We start from the raw sequence: 19,043 nt of genomic DNA, 5'->3' as shown, positions 1-19,043 counted from the left end.
TGATCCAAACTCAAGTAAGAAGTTAAAAGGAGAGTTGGATGCAGAGGTGAAAGTAAGCCAGTCCAGTCTGGCAGCCCAGAGCCCTTTAAATCCCAACCACGGCTCTGGCGGCTGGGCTGGGGCCAGGATTTAAATGGCTCGGGACTCCCCACAGCTGCGGGCAGCCCAGAGCCCTTTAAATTCCATCCGCAGCTGGGATTTAAAGGGCTCGGAGCTCCCACCGCTGCAGGCAGCCCAGAGCCTTTTAAATCCTGGCCGCAGCTCCAGTGGCTGGGCTGGGGCCGGGATTTAAAGGGCTCAGAGCTCCCCTTGGCTGCGGGCAGCCCAGAGCCCTTTGAATCCTGGCTGCAGCTGGGATTTAAAGGGCTCAGGGCTCCCTGCTGCTGCGGGCAGCCCAGAGACCTTTGAATCCTGGCCACTGCTCTGGTGGCCGAACTGGGGCCAGGATTTAAAGGGCTCAGGGCTCCTCATGGCTGTGAGCAGCCCAGAGCCCTTTGAATCCCTCCACGGCTCTTCTGGATGAGGTCACACCCCCTTAGGACTCCAGCAGTATCGGTAAATACTGTAAGCTACTTTCACCCCTGGTTGGATAGTCAAACACAGCATACTTGCTCGACACCTATAGAGCCAGAGTAATCATACCCTTGGAATCCGTTGAGGGCATTATTCCAAACCACCATTGGCATGGACTAATCAGCAACCTCCCACTGTTCGGATCAGTTTCTCTGTGTAGTTCTTTGTTTTCCAAATGTAAACACAGCACAAATAGCAAGTCCTGGGAGAGTTTGATTGGTTGGGAGTGACACTGACTGTACATGCCCTATTTGTGAGTAGGTGCTCTCATGCAAGTATATAAAAAATGCAAAGCATTCAGTTCCAAGATTAGTGCATACCCAAAATTATGTTGTCATGACACAAAGTCTTAACCAGTCCTCTCTAAGAAACCAGTTTGGAACTGGTTGCATCACAGGGCAGTGTTGTTTGGTTAATATTTCTTGACTTGTGGAGTATATTTATGTTTAATATTTTCATGCCTCTCTTAAACAAGAAGTTCTTATCCTTCTAGTCAAATAATTTAGATAATATTGAGTTTAACTTTTGTGAAGCTGGCTAATAATTCAAGTTATGTCCCTTAACTTCCAGAGGTAGAGACAGCAATGAGTCCAGTGGGGACTATCAGAAGAGATGTACTCTCACACTGTCAGCAAGTAGCCTAGATTTTCTTCCCCAGAAAACTTCCTCACTCCGCTCTCCTTGTGTAACAGCAGCACAGCAACTGACTGCTCCCTGTTCCTTCCAATTTTTCCTGAAGGCTTGAAACTTGAACCCTGCTAAGAGTCACATTCATTCTAACTTCCTGATTCTCAGCTCTGAAGCGGATCAACCACAAAATTAGTAAAGGCAAGCTCTTCCCAGCAGCTCTCTGACGTACACCTCTACCCCGATATAACGCCACCCGATATAACACGAATTTGGATATAACGCAGAAAAGCAGCGCTCTGGGGGGCGGGGCTGTGCACTCTGGTGGATCAAAGCAAGTTTGATATAACGCGGTTTCACCTATAACGTGGTAAGATTTTTTGGCTCCCAAGGACAGCGTTATATCGGGATAGAGGTGTACCTGCAGCAGGCAGCTTCAAGAAGGTACTTTTCTTTTGTTTGAAAAAGTGATAAATCATTCTTCAGTCCAGCAAACTAAATACCGTCAGCTCACTGGCTGATAGGAGGGCAGCACCTATCATGCCCTTTCTTTCACTGCCCTGTCTGCTGTTGCTGTCCTATGATGAACAACTTATTGTTGAGAGGTAGAATTGTCAGGAGAGGCAAGCTTTGTAGTCCCTGTTGTTGGCTCCCTTCAACCAATGAGATTGCAGTATACAAATATATTTAGAGAGAAGTGACTTATCTTAAATGTCACAATCCCATTTCATTTTAAAGAAAAAAAAATCAATTCCTCCACCCACCTACTAAGCACTAGTCCTCCTGATTTCTCCCAGATAATCCTGTCTCCCTCCTCACCAGTGCTGAAACAATTTGCCGAGAGCTGGAGGAGTGAATAAAGCCCTTGTAGTGGGGAACTAGGGTATTTCATGGGGAACTTTTCTGGAGAATACTAGAGAGAAGACTCCACCTTGTGAAGTTCACATATCCCCAGTACTGGGCATGAGTGGGTTCACATTCTGAGTTCTTGGTGTGAGCTCATCTCTAGAAAATACCTGCCCTTTGATGGATTCCTGAGCAAAAATATTACTGGCAGAGATAGGGCTTGGGGTGGGGGAGCGACTGCTAACTACTTGCTAATGTCTCTCTCCCCTGAGCCCAATGAGACTCCTCTCTGGCGCCAGTGAACATTAAAAGACCATCTCTGTCTCTGAACTAGCCAATGCCCTCTCACTGTTAGCACTCACCCCTGGCCCCAGTTTCCAACCACTATGGACTCCATGCAGTGTTGCCTGCACTTGGCCCACAAAAAGCCTGAGATCAGTTTTGCATAAACACGTGTACTCTTGCAAACTTCTTGAAACCAAAGTACTGTTTAATTTCCCCATAGTCAGGTCCAGACTGGTTAATTAAAGAAAACAAAAAGACCAGTAAACTTCACTGATTCTATGGGTCATTGGTTTTGGCATACCCTTTGGAGAAATGGCAGAGCCTTTGGCTAGAAATTATTAAAATAATTCATTAAGTCAAAAAGACTTGGGCAATTATAGTAATAGAGGTACTTGTGGAGGTAACTGTGCAAGAAACGGATAAATAACTCTTGGGGCCTGATCCAAAGCTCAGTGACATCAATGGCAGTTTCCCCACTGATTTCAATGGGCTTTGGATCAGGCCCCTATAGAAATGGTCATTTTTCAACTGGCTAAAACCTGGGAAGTGGCTGTTTACTAGTAGTTCTGGAATGAAGAAGAGGGTGGCTTAGGACTTCTGCCAGGAGTGAAACTCAGCTCTCATTTTCTGACTGCTGGAGACCATTCCCAAACCCCAGATTGCGTCCAGACATAACCTGCCACCCATGGCCGGTGCAAGGATGTTTCGTGCCCTAGGTGAAACTTCCACCTTGCGCCCTCCCCCGTCCCTAGGCCCCCGCCCTGAGGCACCCCATCCCCACAGCAGCTCCCCCCCTCCACCCTAAGGTGCCTTCCCGTGGCAGCTCCCCATCCCCCACTCTCTACCCTGAGACACCCCCCCGCCCCAGCTCACCCCTGCTCCACCTCCACCCCGAGCATGCCGTTGCTGCTTCACTTCTTCCGCCTCCCAGGCTTGCGGCACCAATCAGCTTAGGTGCCACAAGCCTGGAAGGCGGAAGAAGTGAAGCAGCAATGGCGTGTTTGGGGAGGTGGCGGAGCAGGGGTGAGCTGGGACGGGGAGTTCCCCTGCGTGATGCCCCCCCTTACTTGCTGCAGGCGGTCCTCCCCGCGCTCCTCTGCCCCAGCTCCCTCCACCTAAATGCCGGCGGTGACCGGGGCGGCCAAAGATCCGGCCGCTGCCGTCACTGCTGAAGAAAATGCCACTCCCCAAATCCTAGCACCCTAGGCAACCGCCTAGGTCACCTAAATGGTTGCACCGAACCTGCTGCCACCACTGTTGGGTCACAATTTGATCCTTAAACCCGGGACTAGTAAGGGTAGGTGGGTCACTTCAGGAGCCTGGTGGTTGGCAGGAGCGGAGTCAGTTAAGGAACTAGCATGAATCAGAGAGGCCTGAGGGAATCTGCTCACAAAGGCAAGTAACTGGGGCATTGCAGGAAGACTGGGGCAGAGTAAGGCAGGATTTTTGGGACTGAGCTTCAGGTTCAGAAGATCTGTGGAATTTGGGGGGATGCAAGTTTTTGTTCTCTATGAGGCAATTCAGTCAACACTCTGTCCTCCCACACATAGTGCACACCCACACACTCCTGCTGAAATAAAATAAAAGGGAGTTTGTTAGTATTTATTCCCAACCTCAAAGGAATAAAAAGTGTGAACTAAGGAAAGTTCTATACTTTGTGTGTTTTAATCTCTTCAGCTATGCCTGCTGGCTGGCAAAATTCAAGTGCTTTTAAAACTCATTTTCCAAGGTGATAAAACTACCCATGCCAGAAAAAGCTAGTAATGAAAGCTTGAAGTACACTTTTCAGGAAGCTATGAGTTTTGGGTGGAGATTGTTGGGTTTTGGTGCTTGTTTCATTTTTGGTTTTTTGCAGCAGTTGCAAATGCAAGATACTTTTGTTTTGAAAGGCTCAGAATCAGTTATTCTTATTTAAATGTTTAACCAACCTTTGGAATTTTTTTTAAACTAATCTCAGTAAAAATATATGACGTCTACGAAATGTTAAGTGAATATGGTGGTGGGTTTTGTTTTTTGCCTGGAACATAGTCCCATTTAACTCCCTATGTCAACAGGGTTAAATTCTGTTTTCTCTTTCTTTAATAAGATAGTAATTGGATTTAAATTTCAAATTATGGATCTCATTTTTCCCAAAGTCAACAGAGTGCATGCACATCAAAATCTTGCAATTTTTCCCATTGAGCAAACAAAGTTAGTGACCTAAATTACAAAGTAAATTAAAGACTGCAGTACACCGAGTCCATAAATAACGCTCTCATTGGGTTAGATGAAATCATGTCCTTAAATACTCTCATGAAAATTAACTGACTTCAGTGGGGTTATGTAAGTGGAAGAGAATGCAGAATTTGGCCCAGTGAGCACAGAGATGTCCTTTGGCCCACAAAGCTTTGAACTGTATAGACTGACCCTTGAATTGATATTGTTTTACTTAATTATTTCTGTTAAATTTTATCTTGTATCTTTTCACCTATAGGTGTTAGGACAACTATGCTGTGATGCTGGGAATATGATATAACTGGAATATGTTCTATGTAAAGGTTGTGATCTACTGAATTTATTAATCTTATCTGCATGCATGTATCATTTTTGTATTCGAAGTTATGAATATTGGCTGTGTACTGACTTGATTTCTAAATAACCTTAGAAGAGCATTTGGTCAGTTCCTGGAGAAAGGAATGTTGAAGTTAAGTACCTAATCAAGAAACACTTAAAGGACAATGAATCTTGGAATGCTTCAATCCACATAAGAAGTTTACTTGAGAACATTCAAGGTAGCATCCAGTGATGAGCTGCCAAAATCTTAACAACCAGTTCCCTACCTATCTTTGGCGGCAGCTCTTTCATTCTCTCCGGGTCTTCAGCAGCACTTTGGCAGCAACGGAGGCGGGTCCTTCAGTGCCGCCGAAGACCCAGAGCAAGTGAAGCACCTGCCGCTAAAGTGCCGCCAAAGACTTGGAGCGCCACCCGGTGAGTAAGCCCCATGTGTTTTTTTACGTGGTTTTTTTTTTCAGTCATCCCTGCTGGGGCCCTGTCAAAACTGAATCGGCCCGTACTTCCTGAAGCTGGCCCCGCACCTCGGGGTTGCAAAATTGTATCGAGGCCAGGTAGGGAAGGCTGTGCCTCCCAAAACAGCTGTTCCCCCACATCCAACACCCCCCTACATCCTGCCCCAACTGCCCCCCTCAGAACCCGCAATCCATCAACCCCCCCTGCTCCTTGTCCCCTGATCATCCCCTCCCAAGACCCCCCACCCTAACTACCCCCCAGCTCCCCACCCCCTACCAAACTCGCCCCGCTCCCTGTCCCCTGACTGTCCTGACCCCTCGCCACACCCCTGCCCCTTGACAGCCCCCTCTCCAGAACCTCACTGTTGAATAATAGCTGACTGCGTCTCCAAATATAATATGTATGTAGGAAATAAGTCAGATTTAACAGTCTTTATTGGATTCTGATATTTATTGCAAAATTGAACTAAGTGCTTTGATGAAGCAGTTTTTACAAGCATTAGTATGAATTGAAACTAGCAGTTACATTAATTTAATCTCTGTTCTGTAGATGTGATGAAAAGCTTGGCAAGAATTTAGACAGTAGCCATGACAAATATTACAGAACACCATTTTGGGTAAGGGATTATATAGCTACTGCCAGTGGCTGTAAACAAAAGAAATGATGTTTTAACAGTTAGCCAGTGAGAAACTATAGTATTTCCATTATTATACAAACAAGTCTTAAAGTCATTGCCTTTCTTCCTGATGTGTTAAAAGCAATTACATTGGTTAATAAAATTCAAAGACAAGTTTTGTTTTTCCTATTCACAAAGTGCAGATCCTCTTCAGAATGCTGGGTGATATAGTCTTACCATTATCTCTCCAGCTATTTTTCTATGTAAAATAAGTTACATATTTAACCCTGTCTGAAACAGAGAGACAGATTAACATGAATAGATAATATAGGCTTTAAAAACAGAACTATAAATTGGAGAAAATGAGGCAAAAATAGAAAGGAAATGTAGAGAAGAGGATTTTGCTAGGGGAACAACAGCTATTATATAGAACATATACACAGGCAACTCACTGCCCCCCCGGGGATCCCATCCCTCTCCCCCCTCGCCTTGTCACCCCGCACAAGCCTCGTCATCCCCCGATTCCTCCCCCCCAGCCTCGTCACCCCCTGATTCTTTCCCTCCAGTGATTTCCCTACACCCCCCCCCAAATTTCCCCAACACCCCCCCCCCCAGTATTGGGAACTAGTTACGTGCCAAACCTGGTGGCTGAACTTTGCGACTTTGTCCTCACCCTCAACTATTTCACATTTGGGGGCAATATATTCCTTCAAGTCAGCAGCACTGCTATGGGTACCCGCATGGCCCACAGTATGCCAACATTTTTATGGCTGACTTAGAACAACTCTTCCTTAGCTCTCGTCCCCTAATGCCCCTACTCTACACTGATGACATCTTCTTTCATCTGGACCCATGGAAAAGAAACCCTTGAGGAATTCCACCATGATTTCAACAATTTCCATCCTACCATCAACCTCAGCCTAGACCAATCCACACAAGCAATCCGTTTCCTTGACACTACTGTGCTGATAAGTCACATAAACATCACCCTATACTGGAAACCTACTGACTGCTATACTTACCTACATGCCTCCAGCTTCCATCCAGGACACACCACATGATCCATTGTCTACAGCCAAGCTCTAAGATACTACTGCATTTGCTCCAATCACTCAGACAGAGACAAACACCTACAAGATCTTTATCAAGCCTTCTTAAAACTACAATACTCACCTGCCGAAGTGAAAAAACAGATTGACAGAGCCAGAAGAGTACCCAGAAGTCACTTACTTCAAGACAGGCCCAACACAGAAAATAACAGAACGCCACTAGCCATTATCTTCAGCCCCCATCTAAAACCTCTCCAGTGCATCATCAAAGATCTACAACCTATCCTGAAAGATGACCCCTCACTCTCACAGATCTTGGGAGACAGACCTGTCCTCGCTTACAGACAGCCCCCCCCCAACCTGAAGTAAATACTCACCAGCAACCACACACCACAGAACAAAAACATTAACCCAGGAACCTATCCTTGCAACAAAGCCCGATGCCAACTCTGTCCACATATCTATTCAAGGGATTCCATCATAGACCTAATCACATCAGCCACACCATCAGGGGCTCGTTCACCTGCATATCTACCAATGTGATATATGCCATCATGTGCCAGCAATGCCCCTTTGCCATGCACATTGGCCATACCAGACAGTCTCTATGCAAAAGAATAAATGGGACGCAATCAGACGTCAAGAATTATAACATTCAAACATCAGTAGGAGAACATTTCAACCTCTCTGGTCATTCAGCAACAGATTTAAAGGTGGCAATTTTGCAACAGAAAAGCTTCAAAAACAGACTCCAAAGAGAAACTGCTGAACTTAAATTAATATGCAAACTAGATACAATCAATTTAGGCTTAAATAGAGACTGGGAATGGCTGAGCCATTACACCCATTGAATCTATTTCCCCCTGTTAAGTGTCCTCACACCTTCTTGTCAAACTATCTTAAATGGGTCATCTTGATTATCACTACAAAAGTTTTTTTCTCCTGCTGAGAATAGCTCATCTTAATTAATTAGCCTCTTAGAGTTGGTTGGGCAACTCCCACCTTTTCACGTTCTCTATATGTGTGTATATTTATATATCCTCACTATATGTTCCATTCTATGCATCTGATGAAGTGGGCTGTAGCCCACAAAAGCTTATGCTCAAATAAATGTGTTAGTTCTCTAAGGTGCCACAAGTACGCCTGTTCTTTTTACAGACTAATACGGCTGCTACTCTGAAACATGCCAATTTAGTGACTGTTTGGAAATTTGAATTGAAATTGAAACATTATACACACTTTAAAAGCATATACAGTGTATGATAAAATATATATATCTGAAAAAGTAAAATAGATTTCAAAAGTATGAACATAGACTAGCTTTCTTATACAGCTTGTTATGACAATGTTAGTGCATTCATTTTGGTGATGTTGGCCAACCTAATAATTTCAAATGATGATTTGTAAGCAAAGTCTAAATGAGCTCTCCTTGACAGCTAGTGATGAGCTGGAGGTGGGTGGAAAGGCTTCAGGACCAGATTGTATTTTCATTCACATCTAATCTACCTAGGTATCCAGCTAACAGAGCTGTGTTCTCAAGCGATAGATTTTGGCTGGGGTTGGGTTACAAATCACTTGATGGGGGGGGGGGGAAATGAAATGTTGTTCTTATTGTATGAGTAAAGGTCAGTAGAACTGTACTTAGCCTGTGCTGATTAACCTCTATCGTTTTAGTCATCCCCTTTCTGAGCTGAAAATTCCCAGTAGTTTTAATTTCTCCTCCTGTTTCATACTCCTAATCATTTTAGTTGCCCATCTCTGCACCTTTTCCATTTCCAGTGTCTCTCTTTTGGGATGGGGTGACCAGATCTGCACACAGTATTCAAGGTGTACACATACCATGGATTTATATAGAGGCAATATGATATTTTCTGTCTTATTATCTATCCCTTTCTTAATAATTCCCAACATTCTGTTTGCTTTTTTGGCTGCTGCTACACATTGAGTGGATGTTTTCAGAGAACTATCCACGACTCCAAGATCTCTTTCTTGAGAGATAACAGCTAATTGAGACTCCTTCCTTTTGTATGTATACTTCAGATTGTTTTCCAATGTGCATTACTTGCATTTATCAACATTGAATTCCATCTGCCATTTTGTTGCCCAGTTACCCAGTTTTGTGAGATCCCTTTGTAGTTCTTCGCAATCTGCCCGGGACTTAACTATCTTGAGTAGTTTTGTATCATCTGAAAATTTTTTCACCTCACTGTTTACCCATTTTTTCAGATCATTTATGAGTATGTTGAATAGGATTGGTCCCAGTACCGACCCCTCTGGGATACCGCTATTTATCTCTCTCTGTTCTGAAAACAGATAATTTATTCCTACCCTTTGTTTCCCATATTTTAACCAGTTACTGATCCATGAGAGGACTTCCCTCTTATCCCATGATGGCTTACTTTTCAAAAGTCAATTTAAATTAAATACATTTAAAAAAAATTATATACTTTTTAGAAATCTAGACCTATTATGTGCAACTTACATTATCCTTATGTTAAATTTGCATTATCCTAACAAAACTTTTACTTTATTCATATATCTTTTATATATCTCATTGGCCCTGACACCCCCCGCCCCCGTAAATTCCAACACCTCCCATAATTTCAATTCCTGGGGAAATTACTGCTTCCCTCCCTGTCTTACCTTGGGCTCTGGCAGGCTGCCAGCTGCAGTCTGATTCCTCTGCAGCGGCTGCTGCTGGGAGACAAGACACCTCGGCTCTGTGCAGCTGACAAGCTGAGCGTCCTTTGCCCCAGCGCTACCTTCCCCCGGTTTGCCCCGCAGCCCCCCGATTCCTCCCCCCGATCCTCGTCACCCCCAATTCCTCTCCCTCCCCCGATCCTCGTCACCCCCGGATTCCTCCCCCCCAGCCTCATCAGCCCCCCGATTCCTCCCCCCTAGCCTTGTGTCAGCTCCCCGATTCCTCCCCTCCGAGTCTCGTCTTACCTTGGTCTCCGGCAGGCTGATTGACTCAGCCTGCCACACTCAGCCTGCCAGAGCTGATTCAATCAGTCTGCGGGAGCCCAAGGAAAGACGAGACTCGGAGGGGAGGAATCCGGGGGCGAGGAGGCTCGCGGGGGAAAGGAATTGGGGGTGACAAGGCTCGGAGGGAGGAATCGGGGGGCTGCGGGGCAAACCGGGGGAAGGTAGCGCTGGGGCAAAGGGCGCTCAGCTTGTCAGCTGCACAGAGCTGAGGTGTCTTGTCTCCCAACAGCAGCCGCTGCCGCTGGCTGTATGGTAACCCCAACAACCGGTTCTAAACCAGCTTCTAAATTTAGCAACTGGGCTCTAGCTCATCACTGCATGTGACCCATGGCTGCTACCTGGTAAGAAACTGTGAGTCATGCATAGATATGTGATTTGCCCAGGTGTCTCCAGAACTCCATCTTGGAGCTGGACTTTGCATAGGACAGAGGAGGGGGTCTCCACCCGCAAGAGAAAGTCTATTTAAGCGTGGGGGACCCCTCCATTTTGTCTTCAGCTAGCTAAAAAGAGAGTCTCTCTACCCCCAAAGATACCTGAAGGAAGCTGGAACAAAAGACAGTAACTACAAGGGGGTGTGAGTGATTGCTGGAGGTGAACTAGAAGGTGATTAGTCTGTAAAAGGAAGCTTACTAGAACTGGTGAGATCTTATCTGTATTCAGTTTGATTAGACATAGATTTGTGTGTTCTACTTTATTTTGCTTGGTGACTTACTTTGTTCTGTATGTTACTACTTAGAACCACTTTAATCCTACTTTCTGAATTTAATAAAATCACTTTTTAATTAATAATTGACTCAGAGTATGTGTTAATACTTGGGTGGGCAAACAGCTGTGCATCTCTCTCTCTATCAGTGTTGTAGAGGGTGAACAATTTGAGTTTACCCTGTATAAGCATTGTACAGGGTAAAATGGATTTATTTGGGGTTAGACCCCCTGGGAGCTGGGCATCTGAGTATTAAAGACAAGAACACCTCTGTTAGTTGCTTTCAGGTAAGCTGTTCAAGGACGTGATTCACACCTGGGTCTGGGTTTGCAGCAGGCTATCAAGTCTGGCTCAAACCAGGTAGGGCACTGACGTCCTAAGCTGACAGGGCAGGAAAGCAGGGGCAGAAGTAGGCTGGGCACATCAGGTGGCAGCTCCCAGGGGGTTTCAGTGATCCAACTAATCACATATGCCATGCTATAACAATGCATTCTTGCCACAGAAACAATTGCTTTCAAACTGGACTATCCTCTGAATAGTGCAGCAGCAGTTTTTCAAAATAAATAAGACAGGGAAACTTTGGACATGAGTTTAGTGTCTCTTTCTGCAGTAACAGGGCAAGTGAAGTAAAGCCCTGCTGAACTGTTGTTTAAAACGTGCGGGGAGAGGGAAATGTTACTCAGGGGAACACTTTAGTTTCTTTCCTTTTGTAGGGCATGGAAAAGCAAGAGCTGCCTTATGTGTTGATAAACACTATAGGAGGGATATACTGAGCATATGAGGATTATGTTGAGTTTCTGAAGAAACATTTTAACCTTATCACCATGAAGGAATTTCTTGAAAACAAAAACAGTCTTAGTGAAAAGATCAAAGCTATTTATATGTGGTGGAGCAAACTAGCTGCTAACTAGGAGTTTCTCCATAGTCTGCCTAACTTAAAGGTGATTGCAACCTCTGGGGCAGGAGTGGATCATTTGGACTTGAAACCGATCTCCAGCTTTGGAGTTAAAGTTGCCAACAGTCCCTTTGCTGTCTGCACTGCCACTGCAGATCTGGGGTTGGCTTTAATGTTGGCATTTGCCAGGAGACTAGTGGAAGGTAACCATTTAACTTTTTTCAAGATCAGCATTTCAAAATATGCTACATTAAAATATATGTGGCTACATAGCTAAAAATATAAATACACAAAATCAAGGAATGGGACAAGGTGACAATAAAGGTCTCATGGTAACATTAGCTTGCCCACAGGGCACATATAATGTTCAAACAAAAATGTCAGTAAAATAGATAGGCCTCCCCAGATACCTCTAATTTTAGAGCTTCCCTCCTTTACCCAGCCAGGGCCAGCACCAGCAAAGGAAGCAGGTGCTTGGGACAGCCAAAGAAAAGGGGTGGCACGTCTGGGTCTTCGGCTATAATTTAGCAACAGGTCCCTCAGTCCCTTTTCCTCTTTGAGCTGCTGCTGAAGTGGAAGAGAGGGAGAGAAGGACTCACTGCCGAATTGCCACAGAGGAATGAAGCAGCGCAATTAAGCTGCTGCCAAAGTGCTGACGACTTTTTTTTTTTTTTTTTTTTTTTTTTGCTTCACTGCTTGGGATGGCAAAAAAGCTGGAGCCGGCCCTGACCCCAGCTCATAACAACCACCCCATACTACTTGTTCCCTCTGTCCCTGCTTTTCCAGGCCCATCAAGAGGGAGCCCTGTGCTTTGCCTTTTTGAGGCTGTGAATTACCCCATAAAAACCTTTATTCATACTTCTGTGCCTCGTCTCTCTGTCTGCAATGTATGTGCAGGAGACACAATGGCAGCCAGGTGTCCTGCAGCCTCTTGGGGCTGGAGTATATTTGGCCCCACTCAGTCACCTGGTGATGGTACTGCAACCTGTAGCGCATCAGCTATATTATCTAGAGTCTACAGTGTAGGTGACATAGCTATGGCACTGTTGGTGGGACTTAGTGCTGTTAGCTCCTAATGACTAGCCACCCCAAGATGGACAGCTCAGAACCACTTCCAAAGCCAAAGATGACACGAGCAGGTTTGTGATGGAAATAAAATTGAGGTTAAGAGCCTCATCCCACTCCCCACTCTTCCCCAAAGGCAGTTGGAGGGGGGGGAGGGGAGGGTGAAAGGAGATATTTACTACTATGAGCAAAAAAAATCAAGAGCTCTGGTTGCCAATGTCAACATTACCCATCATGTGTTTGATTAAAAGTAAATATTGGTGCTCCATTGCCATGCTGACTTGTGAGCCAAAGGAAAGATAGTGTGACAGTTTACATCTCTAGGTGCAGGGCAGCACAGCCTAGCAGCAGGATCTATGGAGCAGCCCTTAGGTGCAGGGCAGCATGGCCTAGCAGCCAGGGTCTATTGGGGTAGGGCACCCACCAAGGGGTATGGCAGCCCCAGTAGGGGAGCCCAGGCGCACCCAACTCCACCACACCCCAACCCAGGGCTCTAACAGTCACAAAGCAGCTTGCCACTGACCAATGGGGGGGTCCTACCAAAACTGAGGTTTCCCAGGCAGGAGGTACCACTCTGTCACCCTCCCTGGGTCACTTTCTACCAGTGTCTGCATTGGGGACCCCCATGAGACATCAGATTCTCTGTGGTTATCTGGGCCAGTCGCCTCCAGTGGCTGCTCCAGTCACCAGGGTTCAGGTGGGCCCAAGGGGGCTCTAATTCTTGGTGTAGTCAGGTGCTTCCAAGACAGGTCCTTCTCCTGCAGCCTCCAGCTCAGAATGAGCTGGGCTTCCTTCCTTTATACTGCTAGAGCATCTGGAGCATGATCAGTCCTGTCGGGGATGCAGGACTTCCACTGTTAATAATATGGGCTTAACCTTGTCTGGGCTAGTGCAGGGTAAGCATACCCCATCACAAATGGGTATCTGAATGCCTGGTATCATTCCATTCCTAATGTGCTATTTTTCTTTTTTCAGGTTGTCAGATTGCAGATTCCCCAAACACTGAGCATTTTGCTGCTGACTGGCTGGGAGATGAAGTCACCGGGGCTAGTCTTGATATCATTGGAATGGGCAGTATTGGGTATATGGTGGACAAGAGAGCCAAAGCTTTTGAAATGAAAATTCTTTGTCACAACAGGATCCAGAGGTAAAAGTATGTCTGATCCCAGTTAGAAAATCAATTTTGTAACTACTGGTAAAGATTACTTGTAGCTGTCATTGTCTCAAACATGTCATATTAGTTTATTCAGCTCGTCTTAATTTCAGAATGCGGCATAAGGACATAATGGTGTGATACCTGCAGCCTTATTCCTAAGTACCTTTTTTATTATTGCTATTCTATTTTTAAATGATGAAATACATAGAACTGTTCTGAGGTTTGTTTAAAAATGTACAGGAAGGATTAGAAATTTGCCTGCCATGCCGGTGGTCTTATATATCAGTAGTCATCCTCCAAACATTTGATAGTGTGGACCACATCTTAATAGATAGTGGAAATAAAAGATAGTCCAATCAAACAATATTCCTATAGCAATTATGTAGCAGTGGCCCCAAACAGAAGTAGCTAGCATGGCTCTTCACCTCTTAGAAGCAGCTGAATATAAAGAGTTGCACCATGTGAACTGCCAGCTCTCTGTGGACCAACACTATAATAATAGAAGAATAATAAAATAATAATTTCTCTCCTTTCATCGTGTCTGCTGCCATGTTGCCGACACAGAAAGCAAGTGAAAATCATGTAGGTTGGGAGGGAATCCATGTTAGGACCAGAAAGCATGATCATCAACATCATTACTTTTACGTTTTAATATTGTGGCCCCATTGGGCTAGGTCCTATACAAACATATAGTAAATATATCCTACCTGAGAAACTTTACCAAGAAGATTGGGCCGTAGGACCTCAGACAGACCAACTACTGATGGTCTGAGAACAGCATCACTTGCTATGGATCAGGCACAAATTCCACTGACTGACAAATGCAGAAGGAGCCTTAAGAGAGATTTGTAACTGAGTTTATTACAGAACATCCCAATAGGAGAAAAAACAGTCCAATAAATATATTTAATATTTGTTCTCATTTATATTCATTCTCTCTGCTCTTGCTCCCCTGACTCCTTTGGCACTTGAGCCTGCATTGTTCTGCTTCATGACACCAGCTTTCTCATTAAGGAGCCTTCCAATAGGTTTCCCTCAGTTCTTCTTTCTGTGCCACTGTTTCCTGTGTTATATATCTGAACCTCTTTCCCTCCTATTATTTAAATGGCAGCTGTCCCTATTTCCATCTTGATGTAAGAAGGAAAGTAAACAGTCTCCTCCAAAACAGGCAGCAATGCTATTCCCTAAATAGGCTAGCAGTATGACTCTAGCAGAATTGACATTCCACTCTGCAGTGGATGCCAAAGTAATCATCTCTTCATGGTGTACCTGATGCTTTCTCCTGGGAAGCAGATACCCTTGCAAATACAGGGCTCCTGCATGGTCATATATTGAGCTGCAAACAACTAGCCAATTGAATGTCACAGACGGGGCAGCAGGGGAGTGAGAAGGTGAAATCCATTTCTGTAATAGAGATTTGAACCTCCAATATTTTCTACTTACAAGAGCAGTTGAACTTTGTTTTCTTTCAGAAAAGAGGAAGAGAAACAGGCTGTTGGTGCCATTTATTGTAAAAAGATAGAAGACTTGCTCCAGCAGTCAGATTTTATGATGCTGGTTGTGAAGCTGAAACCTCAGACAGACAAACTGTTTGGGAAGAAGGAGTTAGAACTGATGAAACCCACTGCTACTCTCATAAACATCAGCAGAGGTAGGGTACAGAATGACTGCTTACCAACCACAATGCAATTTACTTTCAGTGCAAGGGTCTGTGGGGGGAAAAAAAATCAACTCCTGATACTAGTGCCTACACTAAAATTTTCTGTGGGAACTGTGATAGCAGGGTTGTCAAGATTCTAAATGTCTGTGGACCTAATTCAGCAAAACACTTACGCACATGCATAACTTTAAAAATGTGCTTAAACTTTTAAATTATTAAACTTCAATGGACACTCACATGCTTAAAATTAAGTACATGTGTAAATGCCTTGCTGAATAGGTGTGGAGTTAACTCAAGTGTCTAAAGTTCTGCAGGTACTCAAGTGCTCTGTTCAGCTGGGGACAATAGCAGGAGATTGTCTTCTGTGAGTTTAGGATTAAAGAGAGATTAAACTCTCCTGTTGCCTTTGCACAAACATAAAAAAGTTGACCCCTCACAACCTACTCTCCTAAAGGCAGGAAGTTTAAAACAAAAATTGCCTGTAGCCCAGGGGTGGCCAACCTATGGCTCCGGAGCCCAGGGCCAGCAACAGGTTTTCTGCCGTCCCAAGCAGCGCAAAAAAAAAAAAGCCAATATGCAGCATTTCGGTGGCAGCTCAATTGCGCTGCTCCATTCTTCAGCAGCGGGTCTTTCATTCCCTCTCTTCTCTTCGAGCTGCCGCTAAAGTGCCGCCGAAGAGTGAAGAGAGGGACTGAGGGCTCGGCCGCCAAATTCCTGCCGAAGATCCGGACTTACCACCCCAATAGCGGACAGAGTGCTGCCCCTTTGTATTGGCCGCCCCAAGCACCTGCTTCCTTAGCTGGTGCCTGGAGCCGGCCCTGCCGGAGCCACATGCAGCTCTTCAGAAGTTAGTATGTGGCTCCTTGTATAAGCACCAACTCTGGGGCTTGAGTTACAGGTGCTAACTTTCCAGTGTGCCAGGGGATGCTCACTGCTCAACCTCTGGCTCTACCACAGGCCCTGCCCCTACTCCACTCATTTCTGCAACCTTCCCTCAGCCTGCTATGCCCTTGCTTCTCCTTCCTACTCCCCAGAGCCTCCTGCATGCCACAAAACAGCTGATCAGGAGGTGCTGATTGGCAGGGCTGCTGGTGAGTGGGAGGTGCTGGGAGCGGGGTGAGCTGTTGGGGGACTGCTGACCTATTACTGTGGCTCTCTGGCAATGTACATTGTTAAATTCTGGCTCTTTCTCAGGCTCAGGTTGGCCACTCCTGCTATAGCCCATGTAGATTGCCTAGCATTCTGGCACCAAATTCGTCAAACGGGCAAAACTTTGACTATAGCATCAATATAATGCACATTTTATAAATCTAGATCAGTAATATTTTATAATAAAAACCTTGCTTGTAAATTTGCTGTTAAACATCAGACTCAGCACTCATGTTTAAAGACTTGGAAATCCATTTTCATTTTAAAATTATAGCACAGAGGCAAGTTTTTCTTGATTTAGTGGGGATGGCAATAAGAATATTGTTGTTCTAACCCAAGTTCAGTGGTTGATCAAGGTGCATTGGTGGAAGCACTTCAAAATGGGGTTATTAAGGCTGCTGCTTTAGATGTGACATACCCTGAACCTCTGCCCAGGTAAAACATGGTTAAAAGTTAAATATAAAAGTGTGTGTGTATGTGTACACATAGCTTAAACTAAGTGTGTGTATGTGAATATATGAATGAGAATAGTTGCATTACATTTTATGTATATATATTCCCATTGAAATCAATGGGACTACTCAGGTGTGTAAATATTAAGCAGGACACAGCCCTTAGAGCCCAGTCATGCAGTCCTTAGACAAATAAAACTCTCACTGACTTCTTTGGGAGTTTTGCTGCATAAAAACTGCATGCAGTAGCTTTAATTCCAATCTGTATATGCTTAACTCAAGCAATTGTTTCAAATACCTATTAATACTCTTGTTTCCCATCAGATCTTTATAATAAAAAGAATCAATAAAAAAGCTCTGAACCTCATCTCTACTTTTTCTATTGTTTTTTCTGCCCTGCCTCCAGGCACCATCCTTTGTTAAAATTAAAGAACATTATTGTAACTCTTCACATTGGATGTTCTTCTACAAATTCTCATTGCCTCATGATGAAGAATATGGTTGAAAGCATATTGGCTGCTCTTAATGGTCTCTCTATCCCTAATGAAGTGATTCCCCAGAGTGACTTGCATTTGGCAAAACTTTAATGATAACAAGAATAAACTGTCATTCGACACCTATTTACTCTATGTAATTATTTCAAATCTGTCACAGATACAATGTAGAAGTAACATGTTTGGTTTACATTTATTTTAACTTAATCACAACAGAAATTCTGCCTGAAAAATTATGGAGTATTTCATCCTGAGCCCTAAAGCAAAAATGAGTAATTCAGAAGTAGGCACAGGCTGAGTCTAGCTTTGGGTGTGCTTTATTTTGATTGTGTCCTTGAAGTTGTTCTACAACGGGAGAAATGAGAACTTCAATAAAGTCACTGTATTCTAGTGCCTTTTACAAGACAAACTACACTCTAAAGCAAAATGTAGACAATGTGTGTTTAATAAAGGGCCAGACTGAATGTTGCCTGTAGGTCTGAGGAAATCAAGAGACAGCACTTGTGATGTGCCCCCCCAGGAGCAGCACACAGGAGCTATGACAGAGGCAGGGCTTCTTCCCAACCAATTTCTCCCTTGCTACAGTAACATTGTTTTGTCTCTGCATTAGCTGAGCTCCCCTGTTTGATGCCTTTAGGGAAGTCCAGGAAAGGCATTATTATTTCACATGCCTCCCTCTCCATCATCAGCACAGCAGTCATGGAGTAGCAGACCTTCAGTGCCTCCTGTCCCTGACCCACAGAGTGCCTGCACAAGGGAATAAGGGGCACCTGATGCCCTCTTACCCCCTTTTAGTCCCACACCTGTGTGTGTAGGGAAAGGGACAGATGGACTGGTACACTTTTTAGCACTTTAGAAATCTAATTAAATACAATGAAATGATGATTCCTCCATCGCCTACAGAAATGCAGCCAGCTCTGGGGTGGCGTGCAGTGCAGTGTGATCAGTGACCAGCTTGCTCAGCAGTCCAGCTCTCTCCAGGGTCACCTTTTGTTTTGAACCCTACTGACTGGGCCAGGGGCGGCTCCAGGCACCAGCCCGCCAAGCACGTGCCTGAGGGGCAAGCGACTGGGGGCGCTTTGCTGGTGGCCTCGAGGGCAGCAGGCAGGCTGCTTTCGGGGGCTGGCCTGCGGAGGGTCCGCTGGTCCCGCGGCTTCGGCAGACCTCCCACAGGCTGCCGCAGGACCGGGCACCTCCCGCAGGCAAGCCCGCTTGGGCGGCAAAATACCTAGAGCCGCCCCTGGACTGGGCCAAAGTGGAGCATGAGCTGAGCCCGCCAGTCCCGCGGCCCTTTCTGAGGGGTGGGGGCAGCTGGGGCAACTCGGGACCCGGCTGGGGCTGACGGCTCCTGCGAGGAGAGGCAAGTCCCGCACTACGGGCCCTGTCATTAGCGCATGGGAGGGCGGCGGCGCCGCTCCTGGGCGAGTGCAGCTGAGTGTCCAGCAGCGGCAGAACGTGGCCTAAGCTGTGAGCGCCTCACCG

The 19,043-nt window shown here is 45.3% G+C and overlaps 1 pseudogene; it reads left to right on the top strand.

Moving 5' to 3' along the window:
* Window positions 1-11,400: 11,400 nt before the first annotated feature.
* LOC115645031 lies at window positions 11,401-17,654 on the top strand (annotated as a pseudogene).
* The last annotated feature ends 1,389 nt before the right edge of the window (window positions 17,655-19,043 follow it).

This window comes from Gopherus evgoodei, chromosome 2 (genome assembly GCF_007399415.2).
Source record: "Gopherus evgoodei ecotype Sinaloan lineage chromosome 2, rGopEvg1_v1.p, whole genome shotgun sequence".
Lineage (NCBI taxonomy): Eukaryota > Metazoa > Chordata > Testudines > Testudinidae > Gopherus > Gopherus evgoodei.
Note: the sequence above shows the minus strand (reverse complement) of the source record. Positions and strands in the feature narration are given on the sequence as shown.